This window comes from Mauremys reevesii, linkage group 12 (genome assembly GCF_016161935.1).
Source record: "Mauremys reevesii isolate NIE-2019 linkage group 12, ASM1616193v1, whole genome shotgun sequence".
Lineage (NCBI taxonomy): Eukaryota > Metazoa > Chordata > Testudines > Geoemydidae > Mauremys > Mauremys reevesii.
Window position 1 is genome coordinate 36,543,612 of NC_052634.1, and position 21,160 is coordinate 36,564,771.

The window sequence follows — 21,160 nt, forward strand, 5'->3', positions numbered from 1 at the left end:
CGAGTGAAGGGAGGGGTGGCCTGCCCTGACATTTTTGCAGCCTGCAGGGAACGGAGACAAAGCAGGGGGATGCAGGGACTCAGGGCAGAACCCACGGATCCGGTAGTGCAGGACCACAGTCGCTGGAGGAGGAGAGAGAGTCCTGCGAGAGGAAGCCGCTGGTGGGAAGCAATAAGTGCAGAGTGCAAAGCAGCCAGCTGAGAGTCACAGGGGTCTAGCAAATGACACAGCAGCAGGTCCCATGGTGTAATGGGCAGCACTCAGGACTTTGAATCCTGTAATCTGAGTTCAACTCTCAGTGGGACCTCTGGCAGGTATGTTGGTTTGCTGCAAAGCCCTGGAGCTCAATGTGCTTAGCTACTCTCCCTGGCTGAGTTAAAGTGATTTTTTTTTCTCCTCCTCCTGGGTCACTGGTGCCCACTGGAGATGTGTCTCTGGTCCAGCTGGGCGCTAGAGGGTGGGGTCCTAGAACTTAACAGTCTGGCTAGAGATTCCTGCGGGTTGACCTGATGTTGGGTTTTTTGCTGCTTCACCTGATGTCCACAACTTTGGTCCCTGTAGCTGCAGCTCTTCCTCTTGCCCACATGGCATTTAAAGGAAGCAGGGCCGGGGCCAGGCTTCCCAGGCTGGAGCCCAGCACCTCTCCTCCTCTGGGCACCTAGAGCAGAGGCGGCTGGTGCTGACAGCTCCAAGGGAAGGCTTAAAAGCCACAGAGCAACTGAGGTCAGGGCAAGAGGAGGGCAGGTCCATGCCTATGTGTGGCCTTCAGACAGGCACAAAAACACCCAGCCAGGCTGCTCCCTGCCATGCCAAACACCCACTGAAGGCCACCCACAGAGGAGCATGCGGGGCGGCTGCTGATGCTCTGTGGCCAACATCAGAAGATGGTAGGAAAGCAGGGCCAGCCCCCCTGGTGGGGCCTCTGACCGTTCCAACTCCAGGTGCTCACTTTGGCAGTGGGGCAGGAGATTTTTCCCCAGCTGGCGAGAAGCAGAGAAACACCCAGGCTCCATGTAGCAAACCCCCTCAAGCACAGGGACAGGTGCACACTTGGAAGAGGGAAATTGCTCCACACTATAGCCCGGGCAGCCGCCCATTTTCTTTGGCAAGTCAGGAATGGCAAAGGCAAGACTGGAAGCACCTGGGGCTCATGCCCCAGCCTTTGGGGCACCCAACCCCCAACTCCTTCCTGGGGCTCTAGCTGAAGCCAGAGCATTGACCTGAGCGGCCAAGAAGAGGTTCCAGCCCTGAAGGGAGCAGGACTTTCAGCCCAAAGGTAAAACTGCACAAGCACAACCACGAAGGAACTTAAACCCTCAATCTCCTGATCCGAAGCCAGATGCCTTATCCATTAGGCCACGTGGTCACATAGGAAAAAGCCCTTCTTTGGGAAAGGCCGACACTGACGCATCTGACGAAGTGGGGATTCACCCACGAAAGCTCATGCTCCAATACGTCTGTTAGTCTATAAGATGCCACACGACTCTTTGCTGCTTTTGCAGACACTGTGTTTCTCAGGTCAGCTACTGAGGGGGGCCGAGACTCTCTGGGCACAAGAAGTCGAGTTCCCAGCGACACGTGAGACTTAATTCTCTGGAGCCAGGTGCAGGGCTTTGGCAGGGAGGCTCAGGCATGGGGGACTGGGGTGCAGCGGACGGACCGGCTGTCTAGGTGGGGAGATTTAGTTTCCCTGAGGAGGAGGAGGGGGAATCCTGCTGACAGGCAGTGGCCAGGGCTGCTGCAACCACTAGGCGAACTAGTCGGCCGCCCAGGGTGCGAAGTGGTTGGGGGGCGCCGAGAAGCACACTCAGGGGAGGCCGGGGAATGGAGGTGAGCTGGGGCAGGGGGCTGGGAGGTGCGGGGGCGAGGGCTGCCCACAGCAAGTAACGGGGGGGCGGGGGGTGCAGGGGAACCGCTCCCTGTCCCAGCTCACCTCTGCTCCATCTTCTCCCCTGAGCACGCCACCCCCGCTCTAATTCTCCTCCCCTCCCAGGCTTGCGGCACTAAACAGCTGATTGGCACCGCAAGCCTGGGAGGCGGGAGAAGTGGAGCGGCGCCGGCGTGCTCAGGGAAGAAGGCGGAGCAGAGGTGAGCTGGGGAGGGGAGCTGCTGCAGGGGGGGCTGCCTGGCTCTTCCCCATGGCCCCCGCCCCTGCACTCACTGCCTGGTAAGTGGAGTGACCCAGCCCCAGCCTGGTCCACTCCCCTGGCTCCCGGCCACGCCGCCGGTGAGTGCTGTGGGGCGGTTCCCCCCCCAAGCTTGGGAGCCAGGGGAGCAGAGCAGGCTGGGGTCCCAGGCCTGCATGGGGGGAAGCAGAAGGGGGCTGGTCCCAGGCCATCGTGGGACGTGGGGGGCTGGCTACATCTTGCAGGAAGTGGAGTGACCCGGCTCCAGCCTGCTCTGCTCCCCTGGCTCCCAGGCTTGTGTTGGTGCTGGCTGGATTTGTGCAGGTGTTTGTATATATTAGCAATTGTGTGTGTGTGTGTCTGGATTCATGCATGTGTTCATGTATGTTTGCAATTGTGTGTGTGTGTGTGTGCTCTGCTGCCTTCTGCCGGCACGACAACCGTTTCTCCGTATGTCCCCCATACCGTCAACCCCGGTGGTGTTTTCCCCATCTTACAAGGGCTGGCTGGCCTGACCCTTCTCCCCTCTGCGGAGTGTGGCGGGGCTGCAGGTCACCTCCTGTGGGGCAGAAGTGCCAAGGTGCAGGGTGCTGGGCTCCAATGCACCTGAAGAGCAGCTCAGGTGAGGCAGGGCAGGGTGTGTGGTGTCCGTTCTGCGTTGCCTGGTGCGAGGCCATTGCACAATCCCCAGCCACGCCGCACAACACACCCTGAGAGGGAGTGGGGAGCCAAGCAGATGATCCAGCACGAGGGGATCATTCTCATTGGTAGCTGTCCAGTGGCAGTGAGTGCCACAGGCCTTGGCACATGCTGTGTGGGGCAGGAGGTCCTTGTATTTGGAGCAGTGGGAGTGAACTGTGTGCGGTTGTGTCTCTGAGCATGATTGTGAATATTATTGTGTGGGGGGGGTGATTGTGAGTGTGGCTGGGGGTGTGATTGTTTCTCTCTTTGGGGGTTGGGCTAGCTTGTCCCTCTGGGTGTGTTGTGTGTGAGTGTTCCTGGGATTGTGTGAGTCCGTGTGTGTGTGTGTGTGTGTGTGTGAGTGAGTGAGTCACTTGCTGCAGGATACAAAATCCTGCAAAGCCATTTCCTACTGATTAGCCCAGCAACACATTGATACAAACAGTGTCACAGATGCGCACACACACAGAGCAGGGCTCAGCCTCACCAGCAGGGGGCAGCAGGGACACACACATCTCCCCGAGGCCAGTTTGGATAATTTCCCATCACGACCCGGCACAGTGCTGGTGCCCCCACATGGGGGTGGGCAGTGACTGGGCACGGGGGGCAGATGTGCTGGATCTGTAAAAGCAGCAAAGAATCCTGTGGCTCCTCATAGGCCTGGTCTACACTAGGAGTTTATGTCGAATTTAGCAGCATTAATTCGACTTAACCGTGCACCCGTCCACACCAGGAAGCTAATTAGTTCGACCTAGAGGGCTCTTTAGTTCGAATTCTGTACTCCTTCCCGAAGAGGGGAGTAGCGCTAAATTTGACATGGCTATGTCGAATTAGGCTATGTGTGGACGGAAATCGACCTTAGTAGCTCCAGGAGCTATCCCACAGTGCACCACTCTGTTGACGCTCTGGACAGCATTCCGAGCTTGGATGTTCTGACCAGCCACACAGGAAATGCCCCGGGAAAATTTTACACGCTCCGGCGCCTTGTGGATGTTCTGCAGGACCACAGGCAGGAGGACAGAGCCCCCCTGCACTGTATCTGCAACCGCCCTCCCCCACCACAAAGTCCCAACCCCCCTCACCCAAAGTAACAAGAAGGAGGGGCGACAGGGGCCATGAAAACTGTCACTGCACCCCTGCAGAGTGAACAAATACAAGAAGGCTCTCATTCCCTAAATGTTGAGAAGTCCTTCCCTTCCTGGCTCACCAAAGCCCCAATCCCAGTTTCATCCCCTAACTGTGTAGTTGATTATTAAAAGTAGTTTGCTGTTAATTACTATTTCTGTCAAGTTTTTGTACAGAAGATTGTCTGTGAAGGGGAGGGGAAGGGGGTTGTTAATTGCATATGACAGTCACCTTTACCAGGGTACAGACATGGGGGCAGGATCAACAGCAGGTCACACACACAGTGCAGTCAGTAGGCACCCTGGTCAGTCTGGGAGGTGTTTTCCATGTTCTGTGTGGGTGGGGGGGTACGTGACTTTGTGGCATGGGAGGGTGGTTACAGAACTTATCCTTGTCCCGGACCACAGAGCCACGCAGCAGGGGAATCTGTAACCGTCCTCCCCCGCCACAAGGTCACATAGCCCCGGCACACAGAGTCCCAAAAAGGAGGGATGGCAGGCTCCGTTGAAACAACCAGTCCGGCACTGCAGACCGCTCTAGGAGCAGGAGCCTATCATTCCTCGAGTGTAGAAGCGGTGTTAACATCACTGCACACCCTACCCACCACAGTCTGCGTTCCTGTTTCAACCCTTTAACGCGAATTCATTAATAAAGAAAACGTTGTTAATTAACAATGTTCCATTAACTTTATTTTTAAACGTGTGTTGGAAGGGGGGAAACGTGGTTAACGGGGTATGTAACCGCAGGAGAAAGTCAACAGTAACTGAAGCAGGGGCAGGTTCAGCTTCTCTGTAAAGAAACTGAACAGTCACAGGTTACCCTGCTCCCTGAGGAACCTAGCTTTCAAAGCCTCCCGGATGCACAGCGCTTCCCACTGGGCTCTTCTAATTGCACGGCTGTCTGGCTGAGCGTAATCAGCAGTCAGGCAATTTGCCTCAACCTCCCACCCCGCCATAAAGGTCTCCCCCTTGCTCTCACAGAGATTGTGGAGCATACAGCAAGCTGCAATAACAATGGGGATATTGGTTTCGCTGAGATCCGAGCGAGTCAGTAAGCTCCTCCATCTACCCTTGAGACGTCCGAAAGCACGTTGAATGATGACAGTTACCCAAGACCACCCTCGACACATTTTTCCCCCCAGCATGCATTATGGGGAAATCCCAGAATTCAAATGGGCAGCGGGGACTGTGGGAACTGTGGGATAGCTTCCCACAGTGCACCGCTTCCAATGTCGACGCTTGCCCCGTTAGTGTGGACTCACAAAGTCGAATTAGTGTCCTTAGTGTGGACACACAAATTCGACTTTATAAGGTCGATTCCACAAATTCAAATTAAGTTAAATAGAACTAATCTGGTAGTGTAGACATACCCTATAAAGAAAGTGTGAAGACTAAATACATCCAATGAGGATGGGATTCAAACCCATGTATGCAAAGCACAATAGATTAGCAGTCCATCACCTTAACCACGCGTCCATCTCACCTGAGCAGCCAAAAAGGAGACAGGAGGAGAAATCTAAGGCCGGCAGTGATAGGGCCAATATGGAGTTTTTAAATACCGGTACTAAGCGTAAGCAGGGGCTCAATGAGCTCCCCCCTCACATCTAGTGAGGAGCTGGGGGAAAGACTTCAGGAACAGACCGTGTTTGCATAGGCACACCTAGTCTGCCTAGGTATGCAGCATGATGGGGCTGCTTCCCCAAAATGACCAGTTTTGGCTGGTGGTGAGTTAAAATCACTTTAGGATTGAATGGAATGAAATGTTATTATCCTTCCTGCATGAGTGAAGGGCAGCAGAACATCCCTAGTCGGTCCTGATGGAGGGGTAGGTGGGTGAGGAATAGCTTTTATTGGACTGCATAGAAGTGATTGAGGACATCCATGGCTGTGGCCCCTCGGAAGCCACGGTCGAAAACCGGGGCTGGGAGTGGGGCTGTTGCTTGCTGGAGAGAGGGGTGCAGACAGGGGTAAGGGGGTTGAGGCTGGGCTGGGAGCCAGGGGCCCAGGCTGAGGGTGGGGTTGGGGAAGAGCTGGGGCAGAGTGGGGCTGAGCGCTGCTCCCTCCATGGGGGCTGGCTCGGGCCCTGAGGTGCCCCCATGAAACTTCATCTGTGTCCCCCTAGGAGTCATGCCCCACATTTTGGGAACCACTGAACCCTACTCGCTAAGCAGGGGCTAGTGATGCCAAAGCCCAGGGAAAGGGAGAACAAGTGCGGGAGCCCCAGAACTGGAACCCTGCCCCCCCACTTCAGTCTGTGGCTCTGCCCCCTTCCACACCTTCCACCCACGGCCCCATTCACTGTCACCTCTGTTCCACCCCTTCCCCCACTAGCCCCACCCTGTCACTCCTTTACCCCGCCCCGCTGTGGCCCCAAGACCAGAGAAGCTCTGTGCCCCTGCTGCAGCCCCCGGGCCGTATCAGGGAGTGGGAGCTCCTCCAGCCCTGGGGCCGACATGGGGGAGACTTTTCCAGGGGGGCCCAATTTGGCCAGGGCCCCTAGTCATGGGCCCCACTGTCCCCTTGGTGACGCAAGGCTTGGGGAGGCTGAGCCCCCCAAGCCTCCATTACGAGCCGCCCAGGCTACCACTGCTCAGTGTGGGGCCAGTCTCCCTGTGTCTCTGCTGTTTGTGCTGGGGAGCCTGGCCGGCCTTAGGAGTGGGGCCGCCCGGCAGCCACCCAGGGCTCCAGGGGGTCAAAGGGCACCATGTGCCAGTGCAAAGGTGCTCACTGCTCTCCCCTGCCCCAATGCTCCTCCATGGCCCCATAGAGGGTTGTGGGGAGCGAGGAGCAACACTATGTGCTCCCTGCGTCCTGGTCACTTTCCCCACCTGGGCTGGGCTCTGAGGGGAGCATCAGAAGCTGCTGCTTTCTGCCCTCCCCTGATGCAGCCCGGCTGAGGAAAGTGACCTGGATGTAGGGAGCTCAGATGATGTCGCTTCTCTCCCCTCCTCCGCCCCGCAGGCCCTAGGGGTGCCCGGAGGAGCAGCATCCCAGGCAGGAGCAGGCAGCAATGCCAGCTGCTCCATGCACACAGGTCAGTGTCCCCACATGGGTGCAGGAGGGGGTGCAGGGGTTAGGGGTGAAGGGAGTGCAGGAGCAGGGCAGTGGCTGGTGGCACAGGAAGGGAGTGTGGGAGTTAAGGGCAAAGGGGACACAGTGTAGGGGTTAGGGCACAGGAGGGGGCAGGAGTTAGGGGTGAAGGAGGTGCAAGGGTTGGGAGTGCAGGAGCTAGCACTAAAAGGGGAGGGGGATCGTCCAGGGGCAATGGGGAAGTGCCAAAGTACAAGTTTTGCCCCGGGCACCATTTCCCCTAACGCTGGTCCTTGGTCACATTTCTTGCTGGGAGGGGGAGGGGAGAGAGATGAAGCGTTTTCTCTGTTTCTTTCCTCTCCATTTTCTGCTCCTTTCTTCAATTCCAGAAACCTCCCTTGTGTTTCAGACTGTGCAGTGACGCCCTCCACATGCCAGGACTCTGGTGCCTTTGGAGCAGAAAGATCCCAGGAGCTGAGGGTGAATCCAGGGGTGAGTAGCTGGCAGGAAGGAGTCCTAGCAGCTCTTCTGGGAGCACAGGGGAGGAATGACTCCCCCTTCTCTAGATTCTCCCCGCGGGGCTCTGGGGAGCAGGGAGGGTTGTGTGATAAATTCCATCCAACATTCCCCATTTGATCCAAGCCGAGAGACATCTCAGCTCTGCACGATCGCCTTGGCAGCACCAAACAAGGGAAGTTTTCCACTGCCCAGGAGACCCAACTAGGGACTGATGTGCTGGAAATACATTGGGATAAGGGACTGTCTGAATTGCCAAGGCAGGGAGGGAACAATCTACAGCAACGTCATTAATCACAAACACACTCTAGCCATGCTCCAGCCAGTAGGGAAATGGGCAGGAATTCTTGCTGTTCAGCCACGGCCACACGTACAGAGCTGCACAGCAGTGAGTGTGCTGGGGAAGCTGGTCTGAGCAAACCATTGGAAATGACCCTTCAGTGAGAACAGAACCCGAGTGTAGAAAGGCCCCTGTGTTAAGTGGTTGTGGCTGAGGGCTTAGGGAGCTGGGCTGACACCATGGGGATCTTTCTGTGGAGGCTTGATTCTTGCCAGCTAGGCAAGGCTGGTGTTTGGTGTTTTCATGGCTGTACTTTCAGTGATGCAGGTTTCTCTCTTCCATTGTTCCATGGGCATCCTACTAGATTGCCATCTGCTTTCCAACTGCAGTGTGGAGACTGTTTGTGTGTGCGGAGAGACATTGTGTGTGTTGAGGTAGGTAGGAGCGGATCATTATTATCCCTACTTGAAAGAGGGAGAAGCTAAGGCTGAGAAAGGAGAATTCCAGTCAGTGGCAGCATTGGGAATAGGACCCAAGAGCCCTGATTTTCAGACTATCCATTGGATCTTGAATTTCAGACACTGAATGACCTGAATAAAGTGCTCTCAGATGAGCTCCAGACCAACAACAGTGCACAGTAATTATTCAGCAAGTATTTGAGGAGAACTGCAATGTTAGAGAGAATCATGAACTGCTCAGAGACCATTAATGCAGAGAAGCAGCAAAATTCATCAAACATAGAACTGGTTCTGACTTATTTACTTGGTCTTAAAAGAGAACAACAAGGACCTGAGTCTCCTCCCTGTCAATAACCCCCTGCTCAGCCAATCAGGGTAGAGACTGAGGACGGGAGGCTGAGGGTTCTCACCAGAGAGCCCAAAGGATGGCCCAGGTCACCGGTGGGGATCACTGCCCCAGCATTATTTCAGCCCCACATTTTTGGGTGGACCTCCCAGTGGGAGCTGCAGAGCACTCCTCCGCAACACACACACACACACACACACACACACACACACACACACACACACACACCCCTCGCTCCTGGTGTTGGGAAGGGAACAGGAGAAAGGACAAAAGAAGCAAGAGAAGAAGAGAAAGGAGGAAGGGATGGATGGAGGAAAAGGTGAAACAAAAAGGAGAAACCTTAATGTCCCCAGTGATTCTATGGGACAAAATCCCAGGTGCGGAATAAAATTCTGCCTCCTTAAACTCGTGTTTTCCATGCCTAGAATTCAACTGTCACCAGATGGATTAGACCGAACAGGTTTCAGACCTTGAGCAGGCTCTTACCTTCTAAACAGGGACAGCTGTTTTCTTGTAAAATCACAAAAAGGGAAGGAGAAAACTCGAAAGAGGTTCCTCCTGGCGCTCACGTACGTGAACCCGAATACTCTCTCAGTCCTCAAAGAGGGACCTGGAGAAGGAGACTTGCTGAAGCAAAGCCACAGGGGTCTCTGAGGTGTCCCTGGCCCCTCGCCCCTCTCCTGCCTGGCTGATGTCAGCATCTCTCTGTGAGGTCACCACCTCCCCACCACATTTGACCAATAGTCTGAGGTCCTGCAAAAGGTCTTTGTGATGTCACGGCCACACCCCTCCCTTGCTGTGCTAATGTCCTGCCCCTGGCCAGGCACTTTGGAGGTTTGAGCTACTCCCTGTAGTCACCCCACTCAAGGAGTGTTCATTCTAGGAAGGAAGCCGGTAGTTTTGGATCATCTGCACATTTTATCAGCTCACTGTTTAGCAGGTTGTTTATGTGATGCTGTACCAGCCCGTGAGGCATTGCAAACCCTTCCCAAAACACCCTGCAGCCAGCTGCACAGTGGGATAGCTACCCACAGTGCACTGCTCTCTGTGGCGAGACAAGAGATGTGCTAGCATGGATGTGCTCTGGTGACACAGGTGTTGTGTATTTGGTTGTCATGGTTTTTGTTGCTATGGCAACTGAGTTAGATTATTATGGGTTAGCTCAACCGGTTTCTACCGGCTGAGTGAGCTCTCTGTATATCTGTAAATAAAATGGAGATTTTGGTTAGCTGCCTGCTCTCTGGCCTCAAGTGATTGCTTCCTACACCGGCTGCCCCAAGGATTTAACACTGGCAACGAGGGTGGGATCCTGGTGCTGCTCCAGTAACAGAAGGAAGTAGAAGTCAAGGTAAAGACCAAACAAACAAAAAAAGCTGCTTGTTGCACTGACTGTGAAAGTGAAACTAAAAATCATGGCTACTCTGACCAGGCCCCTGGAGCTTTTTGATGAGAATACAGAGCAGTGGCATGTGTATACTGAGCGTTTTGAGCTTTTTGGTATTGCAAATGACATTACAGAAGCGAAGAAGGTGCCAATATTCTTAACTGTTGTAGGGGCTAAAACCTACTCTCTGCTACACAGCTTACTGCACCCTGTTAAGCCTGAGACTAAATCTTACAGTGACATTGTGGAAATCCTGGGGTCTCATTTCTCCCCAAAACCACTGGTAATTGCTGAAAGATATAGGTTCCACAAAAGAGACCAAAAGGAAGATGAAACAGTTGTACAATTTGTAGCCATTTTAAAAAAGCTAGCAGAACACTGTGAATTTAAAGAGATGTTAAATGATGCCCTGCGTGACAGGTTAGTGTGTGGCCTCTGCAGTGAAGCTATACGGAAGTGCCTACTGACAGAGGCTCAGCTTACATTACAGAAGGCTGTTGATATTGCTGTCTCCATGGAACTGGCTACAAGGGAGGCACAATACATCGGTGCATCCCCTAGGGTGCAAAAAGTGTCACAAGAACTGACCCACAAAATGGTGCAGAGTCAAGAATGTTACCGCTGTGGTAAGCTGGGTCACCAGGCATCAGAATGCTGGTGTAAGGACCTGGTGTGTCGACACTGTGGCAAAGGGACACATTGAGTATGCCTGTAAACAAAAGAAAAAGAGGCCTGTGGTCTGGCCGACAAAAAGAGGAACCTTGCATACCCTAGAGCAGACCCAAGATGATCAAGGTGACACCTCCTCACAAGAGGAAGTGCCACTGCATGTTTTGTCTTTGGCAGCGGGCTCACATGAATACTGGGTAACCCCTTTATTGGAGGGCAAACCTATACGCATGGAACTAGACACCGGTGCAGCTGTCTCGCTGGTTCCTGAGACTGTGTATAAGGAAAAGCTACAGCATCTTCCGCTTAAGGCAACAAAAACTGTTCTGAAAACGTATACAGGTGAAGCTGTGCCCATGTTGGGCACTATTGATGTTAAGGTGGAGCTCAATGGACAGGCAGCTAAATTGCCACTGTTTGTGGTGAGAGGTGACTACCCAGCCTTAATGGGTAGGTCTTGGCTTGGGAAGATTCAACTGAACTGGGCAGAAGTGCACCGGATGACTAAAGAAGAAACCAGTCTAACCCCTATTCTAAGGAAACATGCTGCTGTTTTTGGAGATGATTTGGGAAGTATGAAGGGAATCACTGTGACATTGAACATTAAACCTGGCAGTCCACCAAAATATCTGAAAGCCCGAACTGTGCCATATGCCATCAGGCCAAAAGTTGAAGCAGACCTGGAGCGCCTGGTCACCAATGGAGTCCTAATACCAGTTACCCATAGCTCATGGGCCACTCCTATCGTTCCAATCGTGAAGAAAGATGTCTCTCTCCGGATTTGCGGTGATTTTAAAGTCACTGTCAACCCAGTGTTGTGTGCAGAGCAATACCCGCTTCCCCGCATCGATGACCTCTTCGCAGGCCTGGCTGGGGGACAAAAGTTCAGTAAGATTGATCTGAGTCAAGCATATTTACAGATGCACGTCGATGAAAAGTCCCAAGAGCTGTTGACTATTGTGACTCATAAGGGCTTTATCGATACTGTCGCCTACCCTTCGGAATAACATCTGCTCCCGCCCTGTTCCAGAGGGCTATGGACCAGATCTTGTGTGGCTTGTCAGGAGTTCAGTGCTATCTGGATGATATCCTGGTCACTGGAAGAAATGAAGAGGATCACTTAAGGAATTTAGAGGCTACCCTACAAAGACTGGAAGAGTATGGCCTACGAGTTCGCAAAGACAAGTGTGAATTCTTCAAGCCCTCTGTTGAATATTTGGGACACATCATTAATTCTGCAGGTCTTCATAAGGCCCCTGCAAAAGTTAAAGCTATTGTGGAGGCTCCCCCACCTCGAAATGTAAGCCAGCTGCGCTCGTTTCTAGGACTCCTGAACTATTATGGAAAGTTCATCTCACAGTTAGCCACACTGCTAAAACCACTTCATGAGCTCCTTGGGCAGAACAAGGCCTGGAAGTGGACTGAAGCCTGTGATGTTGCGTTTAACAAAGCTAAGGATGCACTGCTAAATTCTGAAGTTCTAACGCACTTTGATCCATCCTTACCACTGCAATTGGCCTGCGATGCCTCCCTTTATGGAGTGGGAGCAGTCGTGTCACATATTATGCCTTCAGGAGAAGAGAGACCTATTGCTTTTGCTTCACGCACTCTAAGCAAAGCAGAAACTAACTACGCCCAAATCGAACGTGAGGCATTAGGAATTGTTTTTGGAATTCGGAAGTTTCATCACTACCTGTTTGGGCGAAAATTTACTCTTCTCACAGACCATCGACCTCTGACATCAATTTTTGGACCCTACACAGGCATTCCCCCATTAGCTGCTAGTCGTATGCAACGTTGGGCATTGTTACTTTCAGCACACACATATGAAATCAAATATCGGAAATCCACTCTGCACGGCAATGCAGATGGCCTCTCAAGGTTGCCTTTGCCGGTCAAACACCAAGATAGTGCCCAAAAGGAAATCTTCTACTTTGAACAGGTTGAGAATACACCCATCACTGCTACTCAGATAAAGAAGGCAACTCGCGTTGACCCAGTATTGTCCCACGTTATGGACCTGGTGATGCATGGAAAATCTCGACAAACCTCTCCGGTCTCATCCAACCTTGTTCCCTACATGTCCAAGCGGACGGAGTTATCGGTCCAATCTGGTTGTTTGTTGTGGGGGAGACGTGTCATTATTCCACCACCACTGAGATCACAGATGTTAGAACAGTTACATTCCGGTCACTGTGGAATAGTGCGCATGAAGGAAATTGCACGAAGCTATTTTTGGTGGCCTGGACTGGACAGCACTATTGAAGAGAAGGCAAAAGCTTGTATGTCATGTCAGGGTGTGAGGAATGCACCCCAGTGGGCACCCCTACACCCATGGGACTGGCCTGAAAACCCGTGGCAACGTATTCACGTTGACTTTGCTGGCCCCCTTGAAGGAAGCATGTTCTTGGTGGCAATAGATGCCCATTCTAAATGGCCAGAAGTCTCTATAATGCAGTCCACTTCTGCAGAGAGTACCATCCAAAAACTACGAGGACTCTTTAGTCATTTTGGTCTGCCAGAACAACTTGTGAGCGACAACGGACCGCAGTTCGTTTCTCAGGAGTTTCAAAATTTTATGAAGGCAAATGGGATACACCACATTGCGTCAGCACCATATCATCCGTCCACCAACGGATTAGCTGAAAGATTTGTGCAGACAATGAAAAACGCTTTGAAATCAGCAAGGGGACAACACTCCATTCAAAAGCGTCTGGATACCTTTTTACTTTCCTACAGAAACACACCTCATGCTACGACCCACGCATCTCCGGCCTTTCTAATGATGGGACGACAGCTGCGCACTTGCTTTGATCTGCTGAAACCTTCTGAACCCCGACAAATTGTGCAACATCAGCAGCAATATCAAGTCATCAGACGGGCACCCAGAGCAAAAGACCGAACCTTTAGCCCGGGACAGCCAGTTTTGGCTCGGAATTATACTTCCAGAGCTAAATGGGTTCCGGCCACAGTCATCACTCAAACAGGACCTGTTTCCTACACAGTCCGGACTGCAGAGAATCTTACCTGGCGGCGACATGTAGATCAGCTGTTGCCAGGTCATGCCAGTCCTCAGGACCCATCTGCAGTTGAGGGGTCTGACTTCACCTCTTCTGGTGAGGGACCGAATCACGAGTCACCTGTTTCTGACTGTTCTCCTCCATTACTGCCGGCGGCTGAGATACCCCTTTGCCCAGCACGAGCTGATACCACCTCCTCACCTGTTCGTGCTGCGGACCCTGAGCCCCTAGTGCTTTCGGGTGCAATAACACCAGAAGTTCGCCATAATCCACCTAGAGACAGAAGGCCTCCTCATCGGCTGGATCTTTAGCTAGGGCGAACCCACGGTTATGGGGCAAAATAATCCCCAGGGTTTAGCCGGGAATGGAGGCAGTCTACCCTCCTTCTCTAGTCTAGTGTGTGTTTTATTTAGGGGATGTTCTTATTAGGGGGGGAGGAATATGTTGTGTATTTGGTTGTCATGGTTTTTGTTGCTATGGCAACTGAGTTAGATTATTATGGGTTAGCTCAACCGGTTTCTACCGGCTGAGTGAGCTCTCTGTATATCTGTAAATAAAATGGAGGTTTTGGTTAGCTGCCTGCTCTCTGGCCTCAAGTGATTGCTTCCTACACCGGCTGCCCCAAGGATTTAACAACAGGGGCATAGGGTGGACATGCAACAGCTGTTCAATTAAAACACTTTAACTAAAGCCACCTTACTCTTTCATGTAGACATAGCTTAAAAGTGAGACATGACCCAGCTCCATTGAAACTAAAGAACCACAACTTCCTCCATAGTTAGCAGGATTTGAACCTGCGCAGGGTGACCCCAATGGATTTCTAGTCCATTGCCTTAACCACTCAGCCTCAACTACTTGCTGGGTATGTGGCTCTCACTGCACTCTAGTTCTGTTCTCACTGAGTGATCAATTCCAGTTGTTTCCTCAAACCAGCTTCCACAACACACACACACTGCTGTGCCATTGTGTAAGTGTGTCCATGGCTGAACAGCAAGAATTCCTGCTCCTTTCCCTTCTGGCTGGAGCATGAGGAGAGTGCATTTGTGGCTAATGACGTTGCTGTAGCTTGTTGTCCATTTCCTGCCTCGATCATTCAGACAGTCCCTTTCCCATCATATCCCCAGTACATCAGTGATTGCGATAGCAGGGGGCAGGTTTTCTCTGGGGCACTGAGCTTTGCCAGGGGGTTGGTGGCTCCTTTCTTTCCTCACCCTGGAGTAAACTCAGCTTTTTATTCCATCCTTGATGTTTCAAGGAATAACAACTAATGACCAAAGAAAGAGGTGGACAGGGTGGGTCTCAGGGGAGGAGCAGAGAGGTGTGGGCAGGGGGCAGCGAGGTGTGGGTGATGGGCAGGTCTCAGGGGAGGGCTCAGAGAGGTGTGGGCAATGGGCAGGGTGGGTCTCAGGGGAGGGGGCAGAGAGGTGGGGGCGATGGGCAAGGCGGGTCTCAGGAGGGGCAGAGAGGTGGGGGCGATGGGCAGGGCAGGTCTCAGGAGGGGCAGAGAGGGTGGGCGATGAGCAGGGCAGGTCTCAGGGGAAGGGGCAGAGAGGGGTGGGTGATGGGCAGGGCAGGTCTCAGGGGAGGGGCAGAGAGGGGTGGCAGCAGGCAGACCTTGGGGTAGGGGGTGGAGAGGCGCGAGGAGGCCTTGGGGGAGGAGAGGAGCCAGGGACCAGCAGGCCTCAGCCAAAGAGCAGGGGTGGGAAGTGGCCAAATGGGAGTGAGGGTGGAGCACAGGTGGGGCCGCGGAGGGAGGAGAACGAGGGAAGGGGGTGGAGTGGGGGGACAGCACCACGGTCTGGGCAGGGGCTGCCCACAGGATTCAGGGGGCCTGGGGAAAAACAATTTTGGGGGCCCCTTCCATAAAAAAAAGTTGCAATACTATAGAATCCTGTATTCTCCTGGGGGCCCTGCAGGACCTGGGGCAAATTGTCCCCCCCCCCCGGGCGGCCCTGCCCTCAGCCTCTCCTCGTAAGTCCCCTGCCCCCTGATCATTTTTGTTGCCGTCCCCTAGACTCTCTCCAATTTGTTTCTGTAGTGGTGGGAGGGGGGCTAAAACTGGATGCAATGCTCCACATGTGGCCTCACCAGTGCTGACTAGAGGGGAATAATCACTTCCCTCAATCTGCTGGCAACGCTCCTACTAATCCAGCTCAATATGACCAGTTACCCATATTGAATGCAGACACAGCAATATTTGATACATTGGTTCCTGTCCATTCAGGAGGTTATTTCCCACCTATTCATAAATAATGAAGATGCTCTAAGCGGAGGGGAGAGAGCTGTCCTGTCCATGTAGTTAACCCATCTCCCTGAGAGGTGGTAGCTATGTCAGTGGGGGAAGCTATGCTGGTGTGTGTACAAGCTGTAGTGTCTACATATATATGTAAAGTTTAATTAACCCCCATTTTTAAAACCCCTGTGGTCTGGGAATAGAAAAGGAGTTCACTGAGGTAGAGTCTGTCCTTCAAAATCCTTAAGATCATGGACTTACCAAAGCAAATGTCATGGGGGTAAAGCTCAGTGGTAGAGTTTTTGACTGCAGTTCAAGTGGTTTTTAGTTCAAATCCAAGTGCCCCCTTACAAACTTGTTACTTCAGTAAAAATAATTCCATTTCCAGTATGCTCAGGAGCTTTACTACATAGGGATCCCTGAAATGAATGGACACACCCAATGTTTTCCTGTGCAAATGCATAAAAACCTAGCAAACATGGCCCCCAGCTGAAATCAGTTCCAATCCTCTAAGTGTCTAGGTTTGTTTTCATCAATTAAACAAAGGCACATGAAGACACATTTGCAGGTTCTTGGCCTCCATGGGCTACATTGTGGAGAAGAACAAGAACCACATCCACTTGGGAGGAATGGACTAGTCTGTATTACATTTGGTAAGTAAGTTGCCATTGGGACTGAAAACTCTACTGGGGGTGGAAAGGAGCCTCTTAGAAAAATAAAATAACCAAGATTTACCAAACTCCCTGTTACACATTCAAACCTCTCTTTGTGCACACGGCATCAATTGGGGCTCTAATAAATGGCAGCCTTCCTTTAACACAGATCGTTGTTCCATGTAGCTTTCAGATGCATTCAAATGGCAGCTGTTTACAGGTCATGTGCTGCTAGTTCATGAGCAGGATCAGAGTCTCTGTAAGTTTACCAACCATAGAGCTGGGTGTGTCTGCATCTAAGTAAGTGCAGAGTTATTTCAATGGCTCCTACACTGACATCTGCTACCTCTTCTGGCTGGTAAATTGCACTATTTGGAACCTGCTCCTAAAATTACACCCTTCCTGGGAGTGAGTCAAAACTGGCCAAGGAAACCCCATTGGGTTTCAAGTGCAGCACAAGCAGGGTAGTGAGGGGCTAGCATAGGGGTCTCAGAGCTTTGCCTCTGTTGCAGGGACCAGGGTTGGGGGGCTAGTAGTCATGACTGTGGGGTTCTAGTCCTGGCTGTGGGAGGAAAGGGGTGTTTAGTGGATTAGAGGTGGGGGCCTAGAAATCAAAGAGGAAATATCTCCCTTTTCAGCTTTAATGCTCATTGAACAAGAACATGGCTTCTCATCTCTTCGGTTTCAGAGGAGCAGCCGTGTTAGTCTGTATGCTGAAAAAGAACAGGAGTACGTGTGGCACCTGAGAGACTAACAAATTTCTTAGGTTCTGTTGCCATCATGTGGCCATTTCATTTCATTTCTTATTGTTTAAAGGTCTGGGTACTTTGCACAGAAACATCATTTCCTTGGGAGAGATGGAGAAGTGGAAGCTGCATTGATTTAATCCTCTGAAAAATAGATAAGGATTAAAATATTCCCCAGACAGCTCAGTCCCAACCATTCTCCCTCACTTCTGCCTCTGAAGCTCAGTTCTGTCCCACGGCCCCAAGAACTGCTGGGTGCAAGTCCTGGGTCTGATGTGAAGTAAGAAAAAAGAGATAATGGAGGTACCCTATCCCCTAGAATGGACAATTGAGTCCAGCCCACTGCCTTCATTAGTAGGACTGAATACTGATTTTGCCCCAGATTCCTAAGTGCCCCCCTCAATAATTGAACTCACAACCCTGCATTTAGTAAATCAATGCACAAACCACTGAGCTATCCCTCTCCTAAATAGTATAGGGGTGACTCTGCCAGCCTAGACTTTTCAGGAGTTAAATTGAGACACACCATGCTTGGGGAAAGAGACACAGATGTGTTGTTTGATTGTTTTTCTCATGTTAAATGTACTTGATCATTTCCATGGCAAAAATATTTGTACGAGTCCATGAAAAAAGGAAGAAACTGTGAAAATACCCATGGGAGAAAGGGGGTTTCTGACAGATGGGGTAGTTATGGAGATTTTTATGAAAGGGGAGAGGCCAAAGTAGGGCCTTTAGCTGGAGCAAAGCGGGAGGGTTTTTTGTGCAGTTTCATTTTAACCAGCCTCACATCCTGTAGTCCCTACTTCCCCACCCCACCAACATGTGACCTAGCGCCTCCCCACTGGCAAGGCCACCTCTGACTCCTGAGACAGCTCCACTGGACTGGCCCTCCAGAGCCCCCAGCACTCCCTCTCCTGGCTGGATCCCCTGGCAGCCAGAGCTCTCCCCAGAACTGCCGTGGTTGCTCCCCTGGGTCTCTGGTCAAGGACGGCTACCGGCTTCTCCTGAGAATGCAGCTGAGAAATGACTCACCCTTCTCTAGATTCTCACCCGTGGGCTCTGAGAAGCAGGATGGGGCCTGTATGATAAAGTCCATGTAACATTCCCCTCTCATCCCAGCCCTGGTATGTCACCAGTAGCTGCTGTCCCTGGGTAGTAGCCAAGGATGTTTCCCACCATTCAGGAGACCCCAGCTTGGGACTAAAGTCAGCTTCAGGCTTCTCCTCTCTCCCTTCTTGGAATCAAGTTCATGTTTTTACCAAGAATTAAATCAGCCCAAAGCCCCAGAGTCTGGATCAATGTTCTCTCCCCTCTTTCTTTATGCCCCTGTTGTTATTTCATGGAATTTCTGGGATGGAGAAAAAATTGAGTTCACTCCAGGTGGAAGGGGAAAGAACCCTGAAAATCTCAGGCCCCAACCACTGCTACCAGGATCACTGAGGTGCTGGGAGTCTGCATGGGAAAGGGACTGTGTGAATTGTCAAGATGGGGAATGAATAACAATTTACAACTAGATCCACCTCATTAACCACCAACACAGGCTAACCCTGCTGCAGATAGAAGGGAAACTGGGAGTGATTCTTTGCTGTTCAGCCATGGAAACAGTGACCCAATTGCACCGCAGTGAATGTGCTGGGGAAAGCTGGACTTCACAGGCAGGTGGAAATAGTAAATCCTAGGAACAGCTGGAGCCTCCATCTCATCATTTCTGCCACCAGGGTCAGGGAGTGAGCTGCTCACAGAGCCCCACCACCATCATGACTTTCCAGCAGGAGGTGGCAGCACCACCCACCCAATGCAGGGGAGAGGGCTGAGTGCATCTCTGCACCCTGAGTCCAGGGCACAAACTCTCTCTTCCCCACACATCAAATCTGGTCCTGCTGCAAAGTGACCCCTATGAACAATTAACCTGCAGGAGAGCAGGTCTGGCCCTCAGAGAGGGGAATGTGCTTCTTGTGAAACTTATATGTCACTGGATGTGCTGGGAACAGGAGGGCTCTGAGAGTGACCCATAGCACCCACAGCCCATCTGGGGATGTAACTCAGTGGTAGAGCACATACTCAGCATGTATGAGGCCCTGGGTTCAATCTCCAGGTTCATTTTTTCACCCTGCAGCTTTGCTCATGCCCGGAGGGGATGTGGCTCAGCAGTCTCCCTGCAGGAGTTTCAATCCTGCTCAGTGAGGGGCAAGTGCCAATTGCATGGAAGGTCTGGGGGGGGGTTTCTGTTCCTAAGTCACCTTGGTACATGTAAGATTCCCACCCGCTGTGCTGCTTGGGACAAGGGTAGATGAGAAGGGTGAATCTCCAGCACTGGAGAGAAAGGTCCCATCTGCACAGACTGAGAGGCAAGGAAACAGAGGGGCAGTCAGTGCTCAGAGAAGAGAGAGGTCAGTGATTTACACCCAACAGGGGACACTGTCTTTTTGAGTATCACAGGGGCAGCTGTGTTAGTCAGGATCTGTAAAAAGCGACGACGATTCCTGTGGCACCTTATAGACTAACAGACGTACAGGAGCATAAGCTTTCGTGGGTGAATCCCCACTTCATCAGATGAATGGAGTGGGAATTCTGTGCCTGGCTAGCCAACTACAAAAGCAATTTCTCCTCCCTTGGCGTTCACACCTCAGCTGCTAGAAGAGGGCCTCATCCTCCCTGATTGAACTAACCTCCCTATCTCTAGCCTGATTCTTACCTGCATATTTATACCTGCCCCTGGAAATTTCCACTACATTCATCCGACAAAGTGGGGATTCACCCACGAAAGCTCATGCTCCAATACGTCTGTTAGTCTGTAAGATGCCACAGGACTCTCTGTCTTTTTGAGGCGAGTGCAGCTGGCTTGGGATGGTGCTGACGATGGACAGAAAAAAGGCTGGAGTCAATGACAGACGAGACCACAGAAGGGGAAGGGGAATGGCAGCCCCACAGAAGGTCCTGGGTGCTCAGATGCCCCAGTTATTGCACCCTGGCCTGTCACAGAGAGAAAAAAGACATCGAGGGACCCAGCCCCCCTACAGTGATCCCATGGACAAGAACCTGGTTGGGAGTGGGGTGAAGGTTCCCTGTGGGCAAAGGGCAGCTGAAATCCCTCAGTGTCCTGGAATTTAAGCAATGGAAGCTTCAAACCCTGCAGGAGTGTGGGCTGAGGTGCATCAGCAGAAGGTTGGGCTGGAAAGGGGCGGCAGGTTTGTATAATTTTTGGTGGTGCCCAGAATGGGACCAAGTCCTGCCCCCCCCCCCCACACACACACACCTGCCTAAGGCTCTGGGGGAGAGTTTGGGTGAGGGAGAGGGGCTGGGCTCTGGGAGAGAGTTTGGATGCAGGGTCTGAGCTCAGTCAGGGGGTTGGGGTGCAGGTGTGGAGTCTGGGTTGGGGCAGGGGGTGCAGGAGAGGGTGAGGGGTGCATTTACCTCAGGCATCTCCCAAAAGCAACCCACACCTCACCCCCCCCGGCAGCAGCCCCTAAGCGGGAGGGCCGGGGGTGTCTCTGCGCACCGCTGCCCACAGACTCCACCCCCACAGCTCCCATTGCCACAGTTGACAGAGTTGGCACTCAAGGAGGGAGCAGCGTGTAGAGACTCCCCCCAACCCCAGGGGCCACAGGGATGTGCCAGGCGTTTCCGGGAGTGGCGTGCCACACGGAGCGAGGGCGGGCAGGAAAGTGCCTTAGTCCCCTTTTGCTGCTGGTGGTGATGGTGGGGGTCCCCAGGCTCTTTTAAATTGCCATGGGGCAGAAGGCGGGACCAGGGGGGGACACTCCCAAGGGCCTAACGTTGCTTTGCACAACAATAAATCTTGGAACAGGACAGAAATGAAATGGCAGCAGAACCTAAGGAATTAAAAGCCTCCGGATTCTTGTGTGTGCACTGACTCCAAACGGAAACTGTAAT

The 21,160-nt window shown here is 52.4% G+C and overlaps 1 non-coding gene across 1 annotated transcript; it reads left to right on the top strand.

The window, feature by feature from the left end:
* The first annotated feature begins 235 nt into the window (after window positions 1–235).
* TRNAQ-UUG lies at window positions 236–307 on the top strand. The gene has a single exon. It is a non-coding gene; the product is annotated as a tRNA-Gln (tRNA).
* Window positions 308–21,160: the final 20,853 nt, after the last annotated feature.